The 22,835-nt window shown below is 45.2% G+C and overlaps 17 non-coding genes across 17 annotated transcripts; all 17 read left to right on the top strand.

The window, feature by feature from the left end:
• The first annotated feature begins 701 nt into the window (after positions 1-701).
• On the top strand, positions 702-892 carry LOC141179466 (U2 spliceosomal RNA). Its single transcript, XR_012255479.1, has one exon. It is a non-coding gene; the product is annotated as a U2 spliceosomal RNA (small nuclear RNA).
• Positions 893-2,010: 1,118 nt separating this feature from the next.
• Positions 2,011-2,201, top strand: LOC141180131 (U2 spliceosomal RNA). Its single transcript, XR_012255906.1, has one exon. It is a non-coding gene; the product is annotated as a U2 spliceosomal RNA (small nuclear RNA).
• Positions 2,202-3,316: 1,115 nt separating this feature from the next.
• On the top strand, positions 3,317-3,507 carry LOC141180129 (U2 spliceosomal RNA). Its single transcript, XR_012255905.1, has one exon. It is a non-coding gene; the product is annotated as a U2 spliceosomal RNA (small nuclear RNA).
• A 1,115-nt stretch (positions 3,508-4,622) lies between these two features.
• Positions 4,623-4,813, top strand: LOC141180128 (U2 spliceosomal RNA). Its single transcript, XR_012255904.1, has one exon. It is a non-coding gene; the product is annotated as a U2 spliceosomal RNA (small nuclear RNA).
• Positions 4,814-5,928: 1,115 nt separating this feature from the next.
• LOC141180127 (U2 spliceosomal RNA) lies at positions 5,929-6,119 on the top strand. Its single transcript, XR_012255903.1, has one exon. It is a non-coding gene; the product is annotated as a U2 spliceosomal RNA (small nuclear RNA).
• A 1,115-nt stretch (positions 6,120-7,234) lies between these two features.
• Positions 7,235-7,425, top strand: LOC141180126 (U2 spliceosomal RNA). Its single transcript, XR_012255902.1, has one exon. It is a non-coding gene; the product is annotated as a U2 spliceosomal RNA (small nuclear RNA).
• Positions 7,426-8,540: 1,115 nt separating this feature from the next.
• Positions 8,541-8,731, top strand: LOC141180120 (U2 spliceosomal RNA). Its single transcript, XR_012255901.1, has one exon. It is a non-coding gene; the product is annotated as a U2 spliceosomal RNA (small nuclear RNA).
• A 1,115-nt stretch (positions 8,732-9,846) lies between these two features.
• Positions 9,847-10,037, top strand: LOC141180107 (U2 spliceosomal RNA). The gene has a single exon (XR_012255900.1). It is a non-coding gene; the product is annotated as a U2 spliceosomal RNA (small nuclear RNA).
• A 1,115-nt stretch (positions 10,038-11,152) lies between these two features.
• LOC141180095 (U2 spliceosomal RNA) lies at positions 11,153-11,343 on the top strand. Its single transcript, XR_012255899.1, has one exon. It is a non-coding gene; the product is annotated as a U2 spliceosomal RNA (small nuclear RNA).
• A 1,115-nt stretch (positions 11,344-12,458) lies between these two features.
• On the top strand, positions 12,459-12,649 carry LOC141180082 (U2 spliceosomal RNA). The gene has a single exon (XR_012255897.1). It is a non-coding gene; the product is annotated as a U2 spliceosomal RNA (small nuclear RNA).
• A 1,115-nt stretch (positions 12,650-13,764) lies between these two features.
• Positions 13,765-13,955, top strand: LOC141180070 (U2 spliceosomal RNA). The gene has a single exon (XR_012255896.1). It is a non-coding gene; the product is annotated as a U2 spliceosomal RNA (small nuclear RNA).
• A 1,115-nt stretch (positions 13,956-15,070) lies between these two features.
• Positions 15,071-15,261, top strand: LOC141179843 (U2 spliceosomal RNA). The gene has a single exon (XR_012255797.1). It is a non-coding gene; the product is annotated as a U2 spliceosomal RNA (small nuclear RNA).
• Positions 15,262-16,376: 1,115 nt separating this feature from the next.
• On the top strand, positions 16,377-16,567 carry LOC141180058 (U2 spliceosomal RNA). Its single transcript, XR_012255895.1, has one exon. It is a non-coding gene; the product is annotated as a U2 spliceosomal RNA (small nuclear RNA).
• A 1,112-nt stretch (positions 16,568-17,679) lies between these two features.
• On the top strand, positions 17,680-17,870 carry LOC141179495 (U2 spliceosomal RNA). Its single transcript, XR_012255505.1, has one exon. It is a non-coding gene; the product is annotated as a U2 spliceosomal RNA (small nuclear RNA).
• Positions 17,871-18,985: 1,115 nt separating this feature from the next.
• LOC141180046 (U2 spliceosomal RNA) lies at positions 18,986-19,176 on the top strand. Its single transcript, XR_012255894.1, has one exon. It is a non-coding gene; the product is annotated as a U2 spliceosomal RNA (small nuclear RNA).
• Positions 19,177-20,291: 1,115 nt separating this feature from the next.
• On the top strand, positions 20,292-20,482 carry LOC141180034 (U2 spliceosomal RNA). Its single transcript, XR_012255893.1, has one exon. It is a non-coding gene; the product is annotated as a U2 spliceosomal RNA (small nuclear RNA).
• A 1,115-nt stretch (positions 20,483-21,597) lies between these two features.
• Positions 21,598-21,788, top strand: LOC141180021 (U2 spliceosomal RNA). The gene has a single exon (XR_012255891.1). It is a non-coding gene; the product is annotated as a U2 spliceosomal RNA (small nuclear RNA).
• The last annotated feature ends 1,047 nt before the right edge of the window (positions 21,789-22,835 follow it).

Raw genomic sequence — 22,835 nt, 5'->3', positions numbered from 1 at the left:
TAACAGGTATGTGCGCTGGTTACTCTGCTGCGCTTAAAATTTCTTTTTTGGTTTGCTACAATGCCTTTTCTGAAACGTTGTCTCCCTCTGCTGGAACACTGACTTCTTTCATTTAATGCCTGCAGACTATAAAAGAGAACCCAACCCAAAAAGTTTGGTTGATTAGTCTGTGGCATTCTGTTAAACTGTTGCTTATGGCGGTCTCAGTGAGCTTCTCAGCGACATTCAGCCAGCCAGGTATCCTGCCTGCAGTAGATGGAATGTGGCAATGGAACGCTGGCTGCGCGTGTCATAATAGGCTCTGAGCCTTTATATACCTGTGCACAGCAGCAGCCACCTTCAGTCTGCTGCTGGACAGCCAGCAGCAGCAGCAGCAGGAGAGGTATGTAATCAGGAGCCCTCCTGCTAAGGGTAGACAGCTGCTCGTTCCACCCCACCCCCCGCCTTAATTGGTTCTCCTCCCTTCCAACGGTGTTGAGGCGGGTGGGAACAGCAGGGGGTGAAGGTGCTGTGTTTAAAGAGGTGGAGTTATGCAGATCTAAAACGCGTGGATTGCAGCAGCAGCAAGCCGAAAAGTGCAGGCATGTAAGGGATCTAGAGGTTGACAACATGTCTTCTTAACGGGAGTCCAGGAGCTCATCTCCACAAATGGACTTTTCAGGATCCTTGGGTGGCTCCGTAGTTTGAAACCAATTCTGGTTATCGCTTCTCGGCCTTTTGGCTAAGATCAAGTGTAGTATCTGTTCTTATCAGTTTAATATCTGATACGTCCCCTATCTGGGGACCATATATTAAATGGATTTTTAGAACAGGGAGATGGAAAAAGAGCTTGCTCTGTCCACTCCACGCATTGACTTGGTATTGCAATATCTCCAGGACCGGTGCACCCCTTCTTTAATGCAGTTTCTAAAATCAGAAAGAATTGAATTCAATGTTTTTTGTTCATTTTGCTTGTTTGTCAGATTTTGGGATGGACTCTTTGGCTTTGCTTTTCTTCTCCTCATTGGATTTTTCATGTTCAAAGTTGCAGAAGCCAGATTACAAGCTCATTTTGGTTCAACTTCAGCAACTGTGCATTGCATTGCCATGTAATGTGATGCAATGCTATCTTTCTAGCTCTCCCTTTTTACTTCCTTTTGGATAAACAGACATATTAGGCAAGCATTTTGGAGCTTTCACCTAAATAACTACAGGTGGTGAGATAAGCTGCACAATATAATTGACCTTTCAGTATATTGTTGCACACACACCATCTATTTAGCAAATGCCCTTGTTATCAACAGCAGCCTTTTAAACTCACCTGAGCTAACAGGTATGTGCGCTGGTTACTCTGCTGCGCTTAAAATTTCTTTTTTGGTTTGCTACAATGCCTTTTCTGAAACATTGTCTCCCTCTGCTGGAACACTGACTTCTTTCATTTAATGCCTGCAGACTATAAAAGAGAACCCAACCCAAAAAGTTTGGTTGATTAGTCTGTGGCATTCTGTTAAACTGTTGCTTATGGCGGTCTCTGTGAGCTTCTCAGCGACATTCAGCCAGCCAGGTATCCTGCCTGCAGTAGATGGAATGTGGCAATGGAACGCTGGCTGCGCGTGTCATAATAGGCTCTGAGCCTTTATATACCTGTGCACAGCAGCAGCCACCTTCAGTCTGCTGCTGGACAGCCAGCAGCAGCAGCAGCAGCAGGAGAGGTATGTAATCAGGAGCCCTCCTGCTAAGGGTAGACAGCTGCTCGTTCCACCCCACCCCCCGCCTTAATTGGTTCTCCTCCCTTCCAATGGTGTTGAGGCGGGTGGGAACAGCAGGGGGTGAAGGTGCTGTGTTTAAAGAGGTGGAGTTATGCAGATCTAAAACGCGTGGATTGCAGCAGCAGCAAGCCGAAAAGTGCAGGCATGTAAGGGATCTAGAGGTTGACAACATGTCTTCTTAACGGGAGTCCAGGAGCTCATCTCCACAAATGGACTTTTCAGGATCCTTGGGTGGCTCCGTAGTTTGAAACCAATTCTGGTTATCGCTTCTCGGCCTTTTGGCTAAGATCAAGTGTAGTATCTGTTCTTATCAGTTTAATATCTGATACGTCCCCTATCTGGGGACCATATATTAAATGGATTTTTAGAACAGGGAGATGGAAAAAGAGCTTGCTCTGTCCACTCCACGCATTGACCTGGTATTGCAGTATCTCCAGGACCGGTGCACCCCTTCTTTAATGCAGTTTCTAAAATCAGAAAGAATTGAATTCAATGTTTTTTGTTCATTTTGCTTGTTTGTCGGATTTTGGGATGGACTCTTTGGCTTTGCTTTTCTTCTCCTCATTGGATTTTTCATGTTCAAAGTTGCAGAAGCCAGATTACAAGCTCATTTTGGTTCAACTTCAGCAACTGTGCATTGCATTGCCATGTAATGTGATGCAATGCTATCTTTCTAGCTCTCCCTTTTTACTTCCTTTTGGATAAACAGACATATTAGGCAAGCATTTTGGAGCTTTCACCTAAATAACTACAGGTGGTGAGATAAGCTGCACAATATAATTGACCTTTCAGTATATTGTTGCACACACACCATCTATTTAGCAAATGCCCTTGTTATCAACAGCAGCCTTTTAAACTCACCTGAGCTAACAGGTATGTGCGCTGGTTACTCTGCTGCGCTTAAAATTTCTTTTTTGGTTTGCTACAATGCCTTTTCTGAAACATTGTCTCCCTCTGCTGGAACACTGACTTCTTTCATTTAATGCCTGCAGACTATAAAAGAGAACCCAACCCAAAAAGTTTGGTTGATTAGTCTGTGGCATTCTGTTAAACTGTTGCTTATGGCGGTCTCTGTGAGCTTCTCAGCGACATTCAGCCAGCCAGGTATCCTGCCTGCAGTAGATGGAATGTGGCAATGGAACGCTGGCTGCGCGTGTCATAATAGGCTCTGAGCCTTTATATACCTGTGCACAGCAGCAGCCACCTTCAGTCTGCTGCTGGACAGCCAGCAGCAGCAGCAGCAGGAGAGGTATGTAATCAGGAGCCCTCCTGCTAAGGGTAGACAGCTGCTCGTTCCACCCCACCCCCCGCCTTAATTGGTTCTCCTCCCTTCCAACGGTGTTGAGGCGGGTGGGAACAGCAGGGGGTGAAGGTGCTGTGTTTAAAGAGGTGGAGTTATGCAGATCTAAAACGCGTGGATTGCAGCAGCAGCAAGCCGAAAAGTGCAGGCATGTAAGGGATCTAGAGGTTGACAACATGTCTTCTTAACGGGAGTCCAGGAGCTCATCTCCACAAATGGACTTTTCAGGATCCTTGGGTGGCTCCGTAGTTTGAAACCAATTCTGGTTATCGCTTCTCGGCCTTTTGGCTAAGATCAAGTGTAGTATCTGTTCTTATCAGTTTAATATCTGATACGTCCCCTATCTGGGGACCATATATTAAATGGATTTTTAGAACAGGGAGATGGAAAAAGAGCTTGCTCTGTCCACTCCACGCATTGACCTGGTATTGCAGTATCTCCAGGACCGGTGCACCCCTTCTTTAATGCAGTTTCTAAAATCAGAAAGAATTGAATTCAATGTTTTTTGTTCATTTTGCTTGTTTGTCGGATTTTGGGATGGACTCTTTGGCTTTGCTTTTCTTCTCCTCATTGGATTTTTCATGTTCAAAGTTGCAGAAGCCAGATTACAAGCTCATTTTGGTTCAACTTCAGCAACTGTGCATTGCATTGCCATGTAATGTGATGCAATGCTATCTTTCTAGCTCTCCCTTTTTACTTCCTTTTGGATAAACAGACATATTAGGCAAGCATTTTGGAGCTTTCACCTAAATAACTACAGGTGGTGAGATAAGCTGCACAATATAATTGACCTTTCAGTATATTGTTGCACACACACCATCTATTTAGCAAATGCCCTTGTTATCAACAGCAGCCTTTTAAACTCACCTGAGCTAACAGGTATGTGCGCTGGTTACTCTGCTGCGCTTAAAATTTCTTTTTTGGTTTGCTACAATGCCTTTTCTGAAACGTTGTCTCCCTCTGCTGGAACACTGACTTCTTTCATTTAATGCCTGCAGACTATAAAAGAGAACCCAACCCAAAAAGTTTGGTTGATTAGTCTGTGGCATTCTGTTAAACTGTTGCTTATGGCGGTCTCTGTGAGCTTCTCAGCGACATTCAGCCAGCCAGGTATCCTGCCTGCAGTAGATGGAATGTGGCAATGGAACGCTGGCTGCGCGTGTCATAATAGGCTCTGAGCCTTTATATACCTGTGCACAGCAGCAGCCACCTTCAGTCTGCTGCTGGACAGCCAGCAGCAGCAGCAGCAGGAGAGGTATGTAATCAGGAGCCCTCCTGCTAAGGGTAGACAGCTGCTCGTTCCACCCCACCCCCCGCCTTAATTGGTTCTCCTCCCTTCCAACGGTGTTGAGGCGGGTGGGAACAGCAGGGGGTGAAGGTGCTGTGTTTAAAGAGGTGGAGTTATGCAGATCTAAAACGCGTGGATTGCAGCAGCAGCAAGCCGAAAAGTGCAGGCATGTAAGGGATCTAGAGGTTGACAACATGTCTTCTTAACGGGAGTCCAGGAGCTCATCTCCACAAATGGACTTTTCAGGATCCTTGGGTGGCTCCGTAGTTTGAAACCAATTCTGGTTATCGCTTCTCGGCCTTTTGGCTAAGATCAAGTGTAGTATCTGTTCTTATCAGTTTAATATCTGATACGTCCCCTATCTGGGGACCATATATTAAATGGATTTTTAGAACAGGGAGATGGAAAAAGAGCTTGCTCTGTCCACTCCACGCATTGACCTGGTATTGCAGTATCTCCAGGACCGGTGCACCCCTTCTTTAATGCAGTTTCTAAAATCAGAAAGAATTGAATTCAATGTTTTTTGTTCATTTTGCTTGTTTGTCGGATTTTGGGATGGACTCTTTGGCTTTGCTTTTCTTCTCCTCATTGGATTTTTCATGTTCAAAGTTGCAGAAGCCAGATTACAAGCTCATTTTGGTTCAACTTCAGCAACTGTGCATTGCATTGCCATGTAATGTGATGCAATGCTATCTTTCTAGCTCTCCCTTTTTACTTCCTTTTGGATAAACAGACATATTAGGCAAGCATTTTGGAGCTTTCACCTAAATAACTACAGGTGGTGAGATAAGCTGCACAATATAATTGACCTTTCAGTATATTGTTGCACACACACCATCTATTTAGCAAATGCCCTTGTTATCAACAGCAGCCTTTTAAACTCACCTGAGCTAACAGGTATGTGCGCTGGTTACTCTGCTGCGCTTAAAATTTCTTTTTTGGTTTGCTACAATGCCTTTTCTGAAACGTTGTCTCCCTCTGCTGGAACACTGACTTCTTTCATTTAATGCCTGCAGACTATAAAAGAGAACCCAACCCAAAAAGTTTGGTTGATTAGTCTGTGGCATTCTGTTAAACTGTTGCTTATGGCGGTCTCTGTGAGCTTCTCAGCGACATTCAGCCAGCCAGGTATCCTGCCTGCAGTAGATGGAATGTGGCAATGGAACGCTGGCTGCGCGTGTCATAATAGGCTCTGAGCCTTTATATACCTGTGCACAGCAGCAGCCACCTTCAGTCTGCTGCTGGACAGCCAGCAGCAGCAGCAGCAGGAGAGGTATGTAATCAGGAGCCCTCCTGCTAAGGGTAGACAGCTGCTCGTTCCACCCCACCCCCCGCCTTAATTGGTTCTCCTCCCTTCCAACGGTGTTGAGGCGGGTGGGAACAGCAGGGGGTGAAGGTGCTGTGTTTAAAGAGGTGGAGTTATGCAGATCTAAAACGCGTGGATTGCAGCAGCAGCAAGCCGAAAAGTGCAGGCATGTAAGGGATCTAGAGGTTGACAACATGTCTTCTTAACGGGAGTCCAGGAGCTCATCTCCACAAATGGACTTTTCAGGATCCTTGGGTGGCTCCGTAGTTTGAAACCAATTCTGGTTATCGCTTCTCGGCCTTTTGGCTAAGATCAAGTGTAGTATCTGTTCTTATCAGTTTAATATCTGATACGTCCCCTATCTGGGGACCATATATTAAATGGATTTTTAGAACAGGGAGATGGAAAAAGAGCTTGCTCTGTCCACTCCACGCATTGACCTGGTATTGCAGTATCTCCAGGACCGGTGCACCCCTTCTTTAATGCAGTTTCTAAAATCAGAAAGAATTGAATTCAATGTTTTTTGTTCATTTTGCTTGTTTGTCGGATTTTGGGATGGACTCTTTGGCTTTGCTTTTCTTCTCCTCATTGGATTTTTCATGTTCAAAGTTGCAGAAGCCAGATTACAAGCTCATTTTGGTTCAACTTCAGCAACTGTGCATTGCATTGCCATGTAATGTGATGCAATGCTATCTTTCTAGCTCTCCCTTTTTACTTCCTTTTGGATAAACAGACATATTAGGCAAGCATTTTGGAGCTTTCACCTAAATAACTACAGGTGGTGAGATAAGCTGCACAATATAATTGACCTTTCAGTATATTGTTGCACACACACCATCTATTTAGCAAATGCCCTTGTTATCAACAGCAGCCTTTTAAACTCACCTGAGCTAACAGGTATGTGCGCTGGTTACTCTGCTGCGCTTAAAATTTCTTTTTTGGTTTGCTACAATGCCTTTTCTGAAACGTTGTCTCCCTCTGCTGGAACACTGACTTCTTTCATTTAATGCCTGCAGACTATAAAAGAGAACCCAACCCAAAAAGTTTGGTTGATTAGTCTGTGGCATTCTGTTAAACTGTTGCTTATGGCGGTCTCTGTGAGCTTCTCAGCGACATTCAGCCAGCCAGGTATCCTGCCTGCAGTAGATGGAATGTGGCAATGGAACGCTGGCTGCGCGTGTCATAATAGGCTCTGAGCCTTTATATACCTGTGCACAGCAGCAGCCACCTTCAGTCTGCTGCTGGACAGCCAGCAGCAGCAGCAGCAGGAGAGGTATGTAATCAGGAGCCCTCCTGCTAAGGGTAGACAGCTGCTCGTTCCACCCCACCCCCCGCCTTAATTGGTTCTCCTCCCTTCCAACGGTGTTGAGGCGGGTGGGAACAGCAGGGGGTGAAGGTGCTGTGTTTAAAGAGGTGGAGTTATGCAGATCTAAAACGCGTGGATTGCAGCAGCAGCAAGCCGAAAAGTGCAGGCATGTAAGGGATCTAGAGGTTGACAACATGTCTTCTTAACGGGAGTCCAGGAGCTCATCTCCACAAATGGACTTTTCAGGATCCTTGGGTGGCTCCGTAGTTTGAAACCAATTCTGGTTATCGCTTCTCGGCCTTTTGGCTAAGATCAAGTGTAGTATCTGTTCTTATCAGTTTAATATCTGATACGTCCCCTATCTGGGGACCATATATTAAATGGATTTTTAGAACAGGGAGATGGAAAAAGAGCTTGCTCTGTCCACTCCACGCATTGACCTGGTATTGCAGTATCTCCAGGACCGGTGCACCCCTTCTTTAATGCAGTTTCTAAAATCAGAAAGAATTGAATTCAATGTTTTTTGTTCATTTTGCTTGTTTGTCGGATTTTGGGATGGACTCTTTGGCTTTGCTTTTCTTCTCCTCATTGGATTTTTCATGTTCAAAGTTGCAGAAGCCAGATTACAAGCTCATTTTGGTTCAACTTCAGCAACTGTGCATTGCATTGCCATGTAATGTGATGCAATGCTATCTTTCTAGCTCTCCCTTTTTACTTCCTTTTGGATAAACAGACATATTAGGCAAGCATTTTGGAGCTTTCACCTAAATAACTACAGGTGGTGAGATAAGCTGCACAATATAATTGACCTTTCAGTATATTGTTGCACACACACCATCTATTTAGCAAATGCCCTTGTTATCAACAGCAGCCTTTTAAACTCACCTGAGCTAACAGGTATGTGCGCTGGTTACTCTGCTGCGCTTAAAATTTCTTTTTTGGTTTGCTACAATGCCTTTTCTGAAACGTTGTCTCCCTCTGCTGGAACACTGACTTCTTTCATTTAATGCCTGCAGACTATAAAAGAGAACCCAACCCAAAAAGTTTGGTTGATTAGTCTGTGGCATTCTGTTAAACTGTTGCTTATGGCGGTCTCTGTGAGCTTCTCAGCGACATTCAGCCAGCCAGGTATCCTGCCTGCAGTAGATGGAATGTGGCAATGGAACGCTGGCTGCGCGTGTCATAATAGGCTCTGAGCCTTTATATACCTGTGCACAGCAGCAGCCACCTTCAGTCTGCTGCTGGACAGCCAGCAGCAGCAGCAGCAGGAGAGGTATGTAATCAGGAGCCCTCCTGCTAAGGGTAGACAGCTGCTCGTTCCACCCCACCCCCCGCCTTAATTGGTTCTCCTCCCTTCCAACGGTGTTGAGGCGGGTGGGAACAGCAGGGGGTGAAGGTGCTGTGTTTAAAGAGGTGGAGTTATGCAGATCTAAAACGCGTGGATTGCAGCAGCAGCAAGCCGAAAAGTGCAGGCATGTAAGGGATCTAGAGGTTGACAACATGTCTTCTTAACGGGAGTCCAGGAGCTCATCTCCACAAATGGACTTTTCAGGATCCTTGGGTGGCTCCGTAGTTTGAAACCAATTCTGGTTATCGCTTCTCGGCCTTTTGGCTAAGATCAAGTGTAGTATCTGTTCTTATCAGTTTAATATCTGATACGTCCCCTATCTGGGGACCATATATTAAATGGATTTTTAGAACAGGGAGATGGAAAAAGAGCTTGCTCTGTCCACTCCACGCATTGACCTGGTATTGCAGTATCTCCAGGACCGGTGCACCCCTTCTTTAATGCAGTTTCTAAAATCAGAAAGAATTGAATTCAATGTTTTTTGTTCATTTTGCTTGTTTGTCGGATTTTGGGATGGACTCTTTGGCTTTGCTTTTCTTCTCCTCATTGGATTTTTCATGTTCAAAGTTGCAGAAGCCAGATTACAAGCTCATTTTGGTTCAACTTCAGCAACTGTGCATTGCATTGCCATGTAATGTGATGCAATGCTATCTTTCTAGCTCTCCCTTTTTACTTCCTTTTGGATAAACAGACATATTAGGCAAGCATTTTGGAGCTTTCACCTAAATAACTACAGGTGGTGAGATAAGCTGCACAATATAATTGACCTTTCAGTATATTGTTGCACACACACCATCTATTTAGCAAATGCCCTTGTTATCAACAGCAGCCTTTTAAACTCACCTGAGCTAACAGGTATGTGCGCTGGTTACTCTGCTGCGCTTAAAATTTCTTTTTTGGTTTGCTACAATGCCTTTTCTGAAACGTTGTCTCCCTCTGCTGGAACACTGACTTCTTTCATTTAATGCCTGCAGACTATAAAAGAGAACCCAACCCAAAAAGTTTGGTTGATTAGTCTGTGGCATTCTGTTAAACTGTTGCTTATGGCGGTCTCTGTGAGCTTCTCAGCGACATTCAGCCAGCCAGGTATCCTGCCTGCAGTAGATGGAATGTGGCAATGGAACGCTGGCTGCGCGTGTCATAATAGGCTCTGAGCCTTTATATACCTGTGCACAGCAGCAGCCACCTTCAGTCTGCTGCTGGACAGCCAGCAGCAGCAGCAGCAGGAGAGGTATGTAATCAGGAGCCCTCCTGCTAAGGGTAGACAGCTGCTCGTTCCACCCCACCCCCTGCCTTAATTGGTTCTCCTCCCTTCCAACGGTGTTGAGGCGGGTGGGAACAGCAGGGGGTGAAGGTGCTGTGTTTAAAGAGGTGGAGTTATGCAGATCTAAAACCCGTGGATTGCAGCAGCAGCAAGCCGAAAAGTGCAGGCATGTAAGGGATCTAGAGGTTGACAACATGTCTTCTTAACGGGAGTCCAGGAGCTCATCTCCACAAATGGACTTTTCAGGATCCTTGGGTGGCTCCGTAGTTTGAAACCAATTCTGGTTATCGCTTCTCGGCCTTTTGGCTAAGATCAAGTGTAGTATCTGTTCTTATCAGTTTAATATCTGATACGTCCCCTATCTGGGGACCATATATTAAATGGATTTTTAGAACAGGGAGATGGAAAAAGAGCTTGCTCTGTCCACTCCACGCATTGACCTGGTATTGCAGTATCTCCAGGACCGGTGCACCCCTTCTTTAATGCAGTTTCTAAAATCAGAAAGAATTGAATTCAATGTTTTTTGTTCATTTTGCTTGTTTGTCGGATTTTGGGATGGACTCTTTGGCTTTGCTTTTCTTCTCCTCATTGGATTTTTCATGTTCAAAGTTGCAGAAGCCAGATTACAAGCTCATTTTGGTTCAACTTCAGCAACTGTGCATTGCATTGCCATGTAATGTGATGCAATGCTATCTTTCTAGCTCTCCCTTTTTACTTCCTTTTGGATAAACAGACATATTAGGCAAGCATTTTGGAGCTTTCACCTAAATAACTACAGGTGGTGAGATAAGCTGCACAATATAATTGACCTTTCAGTATATTGTTGCACACACACCATCTATTTAGCAAATGCCCTTGTTATCAACAGCAGCCTTTTAAACTCACCTGAGCTAACAGGTATGTGCGCTGGTTACTCTGCTGCGCTTAAAATTTATTTTTTGGTTTGCTACAATGCCTTTTCTGAAACGTTGTCTCCCTCTGCTGGAACACTGACTTCTTTCATTTAATGCCTGCAGACTATAAAAGAGAACCCAACCCAAAAAGTTTGGTTGATTAGTCTGTGGCATTCTGTTAAACTGTTGCTTATGGCGGTCTCTGTGAGCTTCTCAGCGACATTCAGCCAGCCAGGTATCCTGCCTGCAGTAGATGGAATGTGGCAATGGAACGCTGGCTGCGCGTGTCATAATAGGCTCTGAGCCTTTATATACCTGTGCACAGCAGCAGCCACCTTCAGTCTGCTGCTGGACAGCCAGCAGCAGCAGCAGCAGGAGAGGTATGTAATCAGGAGCCCTCCTGCTAAGGGTAGACAGCTGCTCGTTCCACCCCACCCCCCGCCTTAATTGGTTCTCCTCCCTTCCAACGGTGTTGAGGCGGGTGGGAACAGCAGGGGGTGAAGGTGCTGTGTTTAAAGAGGTGGAGTTATGCAGATCTAAAACGCGTGGATTGCAGCAGCAGCAAGCCGAAAAGTGCAGGCATGTAAGGGATCTAGAGGTTGACAACATGTCTTCTTAACGGGAGTCCAGGAGCTCATCTCCACAAATGGACTTTTCAGGATCCTTGGGTGGCTCCGTAGTTTGAAACCAATTCTGGTTATCGCTTCTCGGCCTTTTGGCTAAGATCAAGTGTAGTATCTGTTCTTATCAGTTTAATATCTGATACGTCCCCTATCTGGGGACCATATATTAAATGGATTTTTAGAACAGGGAGATGGAAAAAGAGCTTGCTCTGTCCACTCCACGCATTGACCTGGTATTGCAGTATCTCCAGGACCGGTGCACCCCTTCTTTAATGCAGTTTCTAAAATCAGAAAGAATTGAATTCAATGTTTTTTGTTCATTTTGCTTGTTTGTCGGATTTTGGGATGGACTCTTTGGCTTTGCTTTTCTTCTCCTCATTGGATTTTTCATGTTCAAAGTTGCAGAAGCCAGATTACAAGCTCATTTTGGTTCAACTTCAGCAACTGTGCATTGCATTGCCATGTAATGTGATGCAATGCTATCTTTCTAGCTCTCCCTTTTTACTTCCTTTTGGATAAACAGACATATTAGGCAAGCATTTTGGAGCTTTCACCTAAATAACTACAGGTGGTGAGATAAGCTGCACAATATAATTGACCTTTCAGTATATTGTTGCACACACACCATCTATTTAGCAAATGCCCTTGTTATCAACAGCAGCCTTTTAAACTCACCTGAGCTAACAGGTATGTGCGCTGGTTACTCTGCTGCGCTTAAAATTTCTTTTTTGGTTTGCTACAATGCCTTTTCTGAAACGTTGTCTCCCTCTGCTGGAACACTGACTTCTTTCATTTAATGCCTGCAGACTATAAAAGAGAACCCAACCCAAAAAGTTTGGTTGATTAGTCTGTGGCATTCTGTTAAACTGTTGCTTATGGCGGTCTCTGTGAGCTTCTCAGCGACATTCAGCCAGCCAGGTATCCTGCCTGCAGTAGATGGAATGTGGCAATGGAACGCTGACTGCGCGTGTCATAATAGGCTCTGAGCCTTTATATACCTGTGCACAGCAGCAGCCACCTTCAGTCTGCTGCTGGACAGCCAGCAGCAGCAGCAGCAGGAGAGGTATGTAATCAGGAGCCCTCCTGCTAAGGGTAGACAGCTGCTCGTTCCACCCCACCCCCTGCCTTAATTGGTTCTCCTCCCTTCCAACGGTGTTGAGGCGGGTGGGAACAGCAGGGGGTGAAGGTGCTGTGTTTAAAGAGGTGGAGTTATGCAGATCTAAAACCCGTGGATTGCAGCAGCAGCAAGCCGAAAAGTGCAGGCATGTAAGGGATCTAGAGGTTGACAACATGTCTTCTTAACGGGAGTCCAGGAGCTCATCTCCACAAATGGACTTTTCAGGATCCTTGGGTGGCTCCGTAGTTTGAAACCAATTCTGGTTATCGCTTCTCGGCCTTTTGGCTAAGATCAAGTGTAGTATCTGTTCTTATCAGTTTAATATCTGATACGTCCCCTATCTGGGGACCATATATTAAATGGATTTTTAGAACAGGGAGATGGAAAAAGAGCTTGCTCTGTCCACTCCACGCATTGACCTGGTATTGCAGTATCTCCAGGACCGGTGCACCCCTTCTTTAATGCAGTTTCTAAAATCAGAAAGAATTGAATTCAATGTTTTTTGTTCATTTTGCTTGTTTGTCGGATTTTGGGATGGACTCTTTGGCTTTGCTTTTCTTCTCCTCATTGGATTTTTCATGTTCAAAGTTGCAGAAGCCAGATTACAAGCTCATTTTGGTTCAACTTCAGCAACTGTGCATTGCATTGCCATGTAATGTGATGCAATGCTATCTTTCTAGCTCTCCCTTTTTACTTCCTTTTGGATAAACAGACATATTAGGCAAGCATTTTGGAGCTTTCACCTAAATAACTACAGGTGGTGAGATAAGCTGCACAATATAATTGACCTTTCAGTATATTGTTGCACACACACCATCTATTTAGCAAATGCCCTTGTTATCAACAGCAGCCTTTTAAACTCACCTGAGCTAACAGGTATGTGCGCTGGTTACTCTGCTGCGCTTAAAATTTCTTTTTTGGTTTGCTACAATGCCTTTTCTGAAACGTTGTCTCCCTCTGCTGGAACACTGACTTCTTTCATTTAATGCCTGCAGACTATAAAAGAGAACCCAACCCAAAAAGTTTGGTTGATTAGTCTGTGGCATTCTGTTAAACTGTTGCTTATGGCGGTCTCTGTGAGCTTCTCAGCGACATTCAGCCAGCCAGGTATCCTGCCTGCAGTAGATGGAATGTGGCAATGGAACGCTGGCTGCGCGTGTCATAATAGGCTCTGAGCCTTTATATACCTGTGCACAGCAGCAGCCACCTTCAGTCTGCTGCTGGACAGCCAGCAGCAGCAGCAGCAGGAGAGGTATGTAATCAGGAGCCCTCCTGCTAAGGGTAGACAGCTGCTCGTTCCACCCCACCCCCCGCCTTAATTGGTTCTCCTCCCTTCCAACGGTGTTGAGGCGGGTGGGAACAGCAGGGGGTGAAGGTGCTGTGTTTAAAGAGGTGGAGTTATGCAGATCTAAAACGCGTGGATTGCAGCAGCAGCAAGCCGAAAAGTGCAGGCATGTAAGGGATCTAGAGGTTGACAACATGTCTTCTTAACGGGAGTCCAGGAGCTCATCTCCACAAATGGACTTTTCAGGATCCTTGGGTGGCTCCGTAGTTTGAAACCAATTCTGGTTATCGCTTCTCGGCCTTTTGGCTAAGATCAAGTGTAGTATCTGTTCTTATCAGTTTAATATCTGATACGTCCCCTATCTGGGGACCATATATTAAATGGATTTTTAGAACAGGGAGATGGAAAAAGAGCTTGCTCTGTCCACTCCACGCATTGACCTGGTATTGCAGTATCTCCAGGACCGGTGCACCCCTTCTTTAATGCAGTTTCTAAAATCAGAAAGAATTGAATTCAATGTTTTTTGTTCATGTTGCTTGTTTGTCGGATTTTGGGATGGACTCTTTGGCTTTGCTTTTCTTCTCCTCATTGGATTTTTCATGTTCAAAGTTGCAGAAGCCAGATTACAAGCTCATTTTGGTTCAACTTCAGCAACTGTGCATTGCATTGCCATGTAATGTGATGCAATGCTGTCTTTCTAGCTCTCCCTTTTTACTTCCTTTTGGATAAACAGACATATTAGGCAAGCATTTTGGAGCTTTCACCTAAATAACTACAGGTGGTGAGATAAGCTGCACAATATAATTGACCTTTCAGTATATTGTTGCACACACACCATCTATTTAGCAAATGCCCTTGTTATCAACAGCAGCCTTTTAAACTCACCTGAGCTAACAGGTATGTGCGCTGGTTACTCTGCTGCGCTTAAAATTTCTTTTTTGGTTTGCTACAATGCCTTTTCTGAAACGTTGTCTCCCTCTGCTGGAACACTGACTTCTTTCATTTAATGCCTGCAGACTATAAAAGAGAACCCAACCCAAAAAGTTTGGTTGATTAGTCTGTGGCATTCTGTTAAACTGTTGCTTATGGCGGTCTCTGTGAGCTTCTCAGCGACATTCAGCCAGCCAGGTATCCTGCCTGCAGTAGATGGAATGTGGCAATGGAACGCTGGCTGCGCGTGTCATAATAGGCTCTGAGCCTTTATATACCTGTGCACAGCAGCAGCCACCTTCAGTCTGCTGCTGGACAGCCAGCAGCAGCAGCAGCAGGAGAGGTATGTAATCAGGAGCCCTCCTGCTAAGGGTAGACAGCTGCTCGTTCCACCCCACCCCCCGCCTTAATTGGTTCTCCTCCCTTCCAACGGTGTTGAGGCAGGTGGGAACAGCAGGGGGTGAAGGTGCTGTGTTTAAAGAGGTGGAGTTATGCAGATCTAAAACGCGTGGATTGCAGCAGCAGCAAGCCGAAAAGTGCAGGCATGTAAGGGATCTAGAGGTTGACAACATGTCTTCTTAACGGGAGTCCAGGAGCTCATCTCCACAAATGGACTTTTCAGGATCCTTGGGTGGCTCCGTAGTTTGAAACCAATTCTGGTTATCGCTTCTCGGCCTTTTGGCTAAGATCAAGTGTAGTATCTGTTCTTATCAGTTTAATATCTGATACGTCCCCTATCGGGGGACCATATATTAAATGGATTTTTAGAACAGGGAGATGGAAAAAGAGCTTGCTCTGTCCACTCCACGCATTGACCTGGTATTGCAGTATCTCCAGGACCGGTGCACCCCTTCTTTAATGCAGTTTCTAAAATCAGAAAGAATTGAATTCAATGTTTTTTGTTCATTTTGCTTGCTTGTCGGATTTTGGGATGGACTCTTTGGCTTTGCTTTTCTTCTCCTCATTGGATTTTTCATGTTCAAAGTTGCAGAAGCCAGATTACAAGCTCATTTTGGTTCAACTTCAGCAACTGTGCATTGCATTGCCATGTAATGTGATGCAATGCTATCTTTCTAGCTCTCCCTTTTTACTTCCTTTTGGATAAACAGACATATTAGGCAAGCATTTTGGAGCTTTCACCTAAATAACTACAGGTGGTGAGATAAGCTGCACAATATAATTGACCTTTCAGTATATTGTTGCACACACACCATCTATTTAGCAAATGCCCTTGTTATCAACAGCAGCCTTTTAAACTCACCTGAGCTAACAGGTATGTGCGCTGGTCACTCTGCTGCGCTTAAAATTTCTTTTTTGGTTTGCTACAATGCCTTTTCTGAAACGTTGTCTCCCTCTGCTGGAACACTGACTTCTTTCATTTAATGCCTGCAGACTATAAAAGAGAACCCAACCCAAAAAGTTTGGTTGATTAGTCTGTGGCATTCTGTTAAACTGTTGCTTATGGCGGTCTCTGTGAGCTTCTCAGCGACATTCAGCCAGCCAGGTATCCTGCCTGCAGTAGATGGAATGTGGCAATGGAACGCTGGCTGCGCGTGTCATAATAGGCTCTGAGCCTTTATATACCTGTGCACAGCAGCAGCCACCTTCAGTCTGCTGCTGGACAGCCAGCAGCAGCAGCAGCAGGAGAGGTATGTAATCAGGAGCCCTCCTGCTAAGGGTAGACAGCTGCTCGTTCCACCCCACCCCCCGCCTTAATTGGTTCTCCTCCCTTCCAACGGTGTTGAGGCGGGTGGGAACAGCAGGGGGTGAAGGTGCTGTGTTTAAAGAGGTGGAGTTATGCAGATCTAAAACGCGTGGATTGCAGCAGCAGCAAGCCGAAAAGTGCAGGCATGTAAGGGATCTAGAGGTTGACAACATGTCTTCTTAACGGGAGTCCAGGAGCTCATCTCCACAAATGGACTTTTCAGGATCCTTGGGTGGCTCCGTAGTTTGAAACCAATTCTGGTTATCGCTTCTCGGCCTTTTGGCTAAGATCAAGTGTAGTATCTGTTCTTATCAGTTTAATATCTGATACGTCCCCTATCTGGGGACCATATATTAAATGGATTTTTAGAACAGGGAGATGGAAAAAGAGCTTGCTCTGTCCACTCCACGCATTGACCTGGTATTGCAGTATCTCCAGGACCGGTGCACCCCTTCTTTAATGCAGTTTCTAAAATCAGAAAGAATTGAATTCAATGTTTTTTGTTCATTTTGCTTGTTTGTCGGATTTTGGGATGGACTTTTTGGCTTTGCTTTTCTTCTCCTCATTGGATTTTTCATGTTCAAAGTTGCAGAAGCCAGATTACAAGCTCATTTTGGTTCAACTTCAGCAACTGTGCATTGCATTGCCATGTAATGTGATGCAATGCTATCTTTCTAGCTCTCCCTTTTTACTTCCTTTTGGATAAACAGACATATTAGGCAAGCATTTTGGAGCTTTCACCTAAATAACTACAGGTGGTGAGATAAGCTGCACAATATAATTGACCTTTCAGTATATTGTTGCACACACACCATCTATTTAGCAAATGCCCTTGTTATCAACAGCAGCCTTTTAAACTCACCTGAGCTAACAGGTATGTGCGCTGGTTACTCTGCTGCGCTTAAAATTTCTTTTTTGGTTTGCTACAATGCCTTTTCTGAAACGTTGTCTCCCTCTGCTGGAACACTGACTTCTTTCATTTAATGCCTGCAGACTATAAAAGAGAACCCAACCCAAAAAGTTTGGTTGATTAGTCTGTGGCATTCTGTTAAACTGTTGCTTATGGCGGTCTCTGTGAGCTTCTCAGCGACATTCAGCCAGCCAGGTATCCTGCCTGCAGTAGATGGAATGTGGCAATGGAACGCTGGCTGCGCGTGTCATAATAGGCTCTGAGCCTTTATATACCTGTGCACAGCAGCAGCCACCTTCAGTCTGCTGCTGGACAGCCAGCAGCAGCAGCAGGAGAGGTATGTAATCAGGAGCCCTCCTGCTAAGGGTAGACAGCTGCTCGTTCCACCCCACCCCCCGCCTTAATTGGTTCTCCTCCCTTCCAACGGTGTTGAGGCGGGTGGGAACAGCAGGGGGTGAAGGTGCTGTGTTTAAAGAGGTGGAGTTATGCAGATCTAAAACGCGTGGATTGCAGCAGCAGCAAGCCGAAAAGTGCAGGCATGTAAGGGATCTAGAGGTTGACAACATGTCTTCTTAACGGGAGTCCAGGAGCTCATCTCCACAAATGGACTTTTCAGGATCCTTGGGTGGCTCCGTAGTTTGAAACCAATTCTGGTTATCGCTTCTCGGCCTTTTGGCTAAGATCAAGTGTAGTATCTGTTCTTATCAGTTTAATATCTGATACGTCCCCTATCTGGGGACCATATATTAAATGGGTTTTTAGAACAGGGAGATGGAAAAAGAGCTTGCTCTGTCCACTCCACGCATTGACCTGGTATTGCAGTATCTCCAGGACCGGTGCACCCCTTCTTTAATGCAGTTTCTAAAATCAGAAAGAATTGAATTCAATGTTTTTTGTTCATGTTGCTTGTTTGTCGGATTTTGGGATGGACTCTTTGGCTTTGCTTTTCTTCTCCTCATTGGATTTTTCATGTTCAAAGTTGCAGAAGCCAGATTACAAGCTCATTTTGGTTCAACTTCAGCAACTGTGCATTGCATTGCCATGTAATGTGATGCAATGCTGTCTTTCTAGCTCTCCCTTTTTACTTCCTTTTGGATAAACAGACATATTAGGCAAGCATTTTGGAGCTTTCACCTAAATAACTACAGGTGGTGAGATAAGCTGCACAATATAATTGACCTTTCAGTATATTGTTGCACACACACCATCTATTTAGCAAATGCCCTTGTTATCAACAGCAGCCTTTTAAACTCACCTGAGCTAACAGGTATGTGCGCTGGTTACTCTGCTGCGCTTAAAATTTCTTTTTTGGTTTGCTACAATGCCTTTTCTGAAACGTTGTCTCCCTCTGCTGGAACACTGACTTCTTTCATTTAATGCCTGCAGACTATAAAAGAGAACCCAACCCAAAAAGTTTGGTTGATTAGTCTGTGGCATTCTGTTAAACTGTTGCTTATGGCGGTCTCTGTGAGCTTCTCAGCGACATTCAGCCAGCCAGGTATCCTGCCTGCAGTAGATGGAATGTGGCAATGGAACGCTGGCTGCGCGTGTCATAATAGGCTCTGAGCCTTTATATACCTGTGCACAGCAGCAGCCACCTTCAGTCTGCTGCTGGACAGCCAGCAGCAGCAGCAGCAGGATAGGTATGTAATCAGGAGCCCTCCTGCTAAGGGTAGACAGCTGCTCGTTCCACCCCACCCCCCGCCTTAATTGGTTCTCCTCCCTTCCAACGGTGTTGAGGCAGGTGGGAACAGCAGGGGGTGAAGGTGCTGTGTTTAAAGAGGTGGAGTTATGCAGATCTAAAACGCGTGGATTGCAGCAGCAGCAAGCCGAAAAGTGCAGGCATGTAAGGGATCTAGAGGTTGACAACATGTCTTCTTAACGGGAGTCCAGGAGCTCATCTCCACAAATGGACTTTTCAGGATCCTTGGGTGGCTCCGTAGTTTGAAACCAATTCTGGTTATCGCTTCTCGGCCTTTTGGCTAAGATCAAGTGTAGTATCTGTTCTTATCAGTTTAATATCTGATACGTCCCCTATCTGGGGACCATATATTAAATGGATTTTTAGAACAGGGAGATGGAAAAAGAGCTTGCTCTGTCCACTCCACGCATTGACCTGGTATTGCAGTATCTCCAGGACCGGTGCACCCCTTCTTTAATGCAGTTTCTAAAATCAGAAAGAATTGAATTTAATGTTTTTTGTTCATTTTGCTTGCTTGTCGGATTTTGGGATGGACTCTTTGGCTTTGCTTTTCTTCTCCTCATTGGATTTTTCATGTTCAAAGCTGCAGAAGCCAGATTACAAGCTCATTTTGGTTCAACTTCAGCAACTGTGCATTGCATTGCCATGTAATGTGATGCAATGCTATCTTTCTAGCTCTCCCTTTTTACTTCCTTTTGGATAAACAGACATATTAGGCAAGCATTTTGGAGCTTTCACCTAAATAACTACAGGTGGTGAGATAAGCTGCACAATATAATTGACCTTTCAGTATATTGTTGCACACACACCATCTATTTAGCAAATGCCCTTGTTATCAACAGCAGCCTTTTAAACTCACCTGAGCTAACAGGTATGTGCGCTGGTCACTCTGCTGCGCTTAAAATTTCTTTTTTGGTTTGCTACAATGCCTTTTCTGAAACGTTGTCTCCCTCTGCTGGAACACTGACTTCTTTCATTTAATGCCTGCAGACTATAAAAGAGAACCCAACCCAAAAAGTTTGGTTGATTAGTCTGTGGCATTCTGTTAAACTGTTGCTTATGGCGGTCTCTGTGAGCTTCTCAGCGACATTCAGCCAGCCAGGTATCCTGCCTGCAGTAGATGGAATGTGGCAATGGAACGCTGGCTGCGCGTGTCATAATAGGCTCTGAGCCTTTATATACCTGTGCACAGCAGCAGCCACCTTCAGTCTGCTGCTGGACAGCCAGCAGCAGCAGCAGCAGGAGAGGTATGTAATCAGGAGCCCTCCTGCTAAGGGTAGACAGCTGCTCGTTCCACCCCACCCCCCGCCTTAATTGGTTCTCCTCCCTTCCAACGGTGTTGAGGCGGGTGGGAACAGCAGGGGGTGAAGGTGCTGTGTTTAAAGAGGTGGAGTTATGCAGATCTAAAACGCGTGGATTGCAGCAGCAGCAAGCCGAAAAGTGCAGGCATGTAAGGGATCTAGAGGTTGACAACATGTCTTCTTAACGGGAGTCCAGGAGCTCATCTCCACAAATGGACTTTTCAGGATCCTTGGGTGGCTCCGTAGTTTGAAACCAATTCTGGTTATCGCTTCTCGGCCTTTTGGCTAAGATCAAGTGTAGTATCTGTTCTTATCAGTTTAATATCTGATACGTCCCCTATCTGGGGACCATATATTAAATGGATTTTTAGAACAGGGAGATGGAAAAAGAGCTTGCTCTGTCCACTCCACGCATTGACCTGGTATTGCAGTATCTCCAGGACCGGTGCACCCCTTCTTTAATGCAGTTTCTAAAATCAGAAAGAATTGAATTCAATGTTTTTTGTTCATTTTGCTTGCTTGTCGGATTTTGGGATGGACTCTTTGGCTTTGCTTTTCTTCTCCTCATTGGATTTTTCATGTTCAAAGTTGCAGAAGCCAGATTACAAGCTCATTTTGGTTCAACTTCAGCAACTGTGCATTGCATTGCCATGTAATGTGATGCAATGCTATCTTTCTAGCTCTCCCTTTTTACTTCCTTTTGGATAAACAGACATATTAGGCAAGCATTTTGGAGCTTTCACCTAAATAACTACAGGTGGTGAGATAAGATGCACAATATAATTGACCTTTCAGTATATTGTTGCACACACACCATCTATTTAGCAAATGCCCTTGTTATCAACAGCAGCCTTTTAAACTCACCTGAGCTAACAGGTATGTGCGCTGGTCACTCTGCTGCGCTTAAAATTTCTTTTTTGGTTTGCTACAATGCCTTTTCTGAAACGTTGTCTCCCTCTGCTGGAACACTGACTTCTTTCATTTAATGCCTGCAGACTATAAAAGAGAACCCAACCCAAAAAGTTTGGTTGATTAGTCTGTGGCATTCTGTTAAACTGTTGCTTATGGCGGTCTCTGTGAGCTTCTCAGCGACATTCAGCCAGCCAGGTATCCTGCCTGCAGTAGATGGAATGTGGCAATGGAACGTTGGCTGCGCGTGTCATAATAGGCTCTGAGCCTTTATATACCTGTGCACAGCAGCAGCCACCTTCAGTCTGCTGCTGGACAGCCAGCAGCAGCAGCAGCAGGAGAGGTATGTAATCAGGAGCCCTCCTGCTAAGGGTAGACAGCTGCTCGTTCCACCCCACCCCCCGCCTTAATTGGTTCTCCTCCCTTCCAACGGTGTTGAGGCGGGTGGGAACAGCAGGGGGTGAAGGTGCTGTGTTTAAAGAGGTGGAGTTATGCAGATCTAAAACGCGTGGATTGCAGCAGCAGCAAGCCGAAAAGTGCAGGCATGTAAGGGATCTAGAGGTTGACAACATGTCTTCTTAACGGGAGTCCAGGAGCTCATCTCCACAAATGGACTTTTCAGGATCCTTGGGTGGCTCCGGAGTTTGAAACCAATTCTGGTTATCGCTTCTCGGCCTTTTGGCTAAGATCAAGTGTAGTATCTGTTCTTATCAGTTTAATATCTGATACGTCCCCTATCTGGGGACCATATATTAAATGGATTTTTAGAACAGGGAGATGGAAAAAGAGCTTGCTCTGTCCACTCCACGCATTGACCTGGTATTGCAGTATCTCCAGGACCGGTGCACCCCTTCTTTAATGCAGTTTCTAAAATCAGAAAGAATTGAATTCAATGTTTTTTGTTCATTTTGCTTGTTTGTCGGATTTTGGGATGGACTCTTTGGCTTTGCTTTTCTTCTCCTCATTGGATTTTTCATGTTCAAAGTTGCAGAAGCCAGATTACAAGCTCATTTTGGTTCAACTTCAGCAACTGTGCATTGCATTGCCATGTAATGTGATGCAATGCTATCTTTCTAGCTCTCCCTTTTTACTTCCTTTTGGATAAACAGACATATTAGGCAAGCATTTTGGAGCTTTCACCTAAATAACTACAGGTGGTGAGATAAGCTGCACAATATAATTGACCTTTCAGTATATTGTTGCACACACACCATCTATTTAGCAAATGCCCTTGTTATCAACAGCAGCCTTTTAAACTCACCTGAGCTAACAGGTATGTGCGCTGGTTACTCTGCTGCGCTTAAAATTTCTTTTTTGGTTTGCTACAATGCCTTTTCTGAAACGTTGTCTCCCTCTGCTGGAACACTGACTTCTTTCATTTAATGCCTGCAGACTATAAAAGAGAACCCAACCCAAAAAGTTTGGTTGATTAGTCTGTGGCATTCTGTTAAACTGTTGCTTATGGCGGTCTCTGTGAGCTTCTCAGCGACATTCAGCCAGCCAGGTATCCTGCCTGCAGTAGATGGAATGTGGCAATGGAACGCTGGCTGCGCGTGTCATAATAGGCTCTGAGCCTTTATATACCTGTGCACAGCAGCAGCCACCTTCAGTCTGCTGCTGGACAGCCAGCAGCAGCAGCAGCAGGAGAGGTATGTAATCAGGAGCCCTCCTGCTAAGGGTAGACAGCTGCTCGTTCCACCCCACCCCCCGCCTTAATTGGTTCTCCTCCCTTCCAACGGTGTTGAGGCGGGTGGGAACAGCAGGGGGTGAAGGTGCTGTGTTTAAAGAGGTGGAGTTATGCAGATCTAAAACGCGTGGATTGCAGCAGCAGCAAGCCGAAAAGTGCAGGCATGTAAGGGATCTAGAGGTTGACAACATGTCTTCTTAACGGGAGTCCAGG

The sequence above is a fragment of the Phyllobates terribilis genome, unplaced genomic scaffold (assembly GCF_046119375.1).
Source record: "Phyllobates terribilis strain yellow unplaced genomic scaffold, ASM4611937v1 Scaffold_30__1_contigs__length_15301838, whole genome shotgun sequence".
Taxonomy (NCBI): domain Eukaryota; kingdom Metazoa; phylum Chordata; class Amphibia; order Anura; family Dendrobatidae; genus Phyllobates; species Phyllobates terribilis.
The sequence above is the reverse complement of the archived record's forward strand: the minus strand, read 5'-3'. Positions and strand labels throughout refer to the sequence as shown.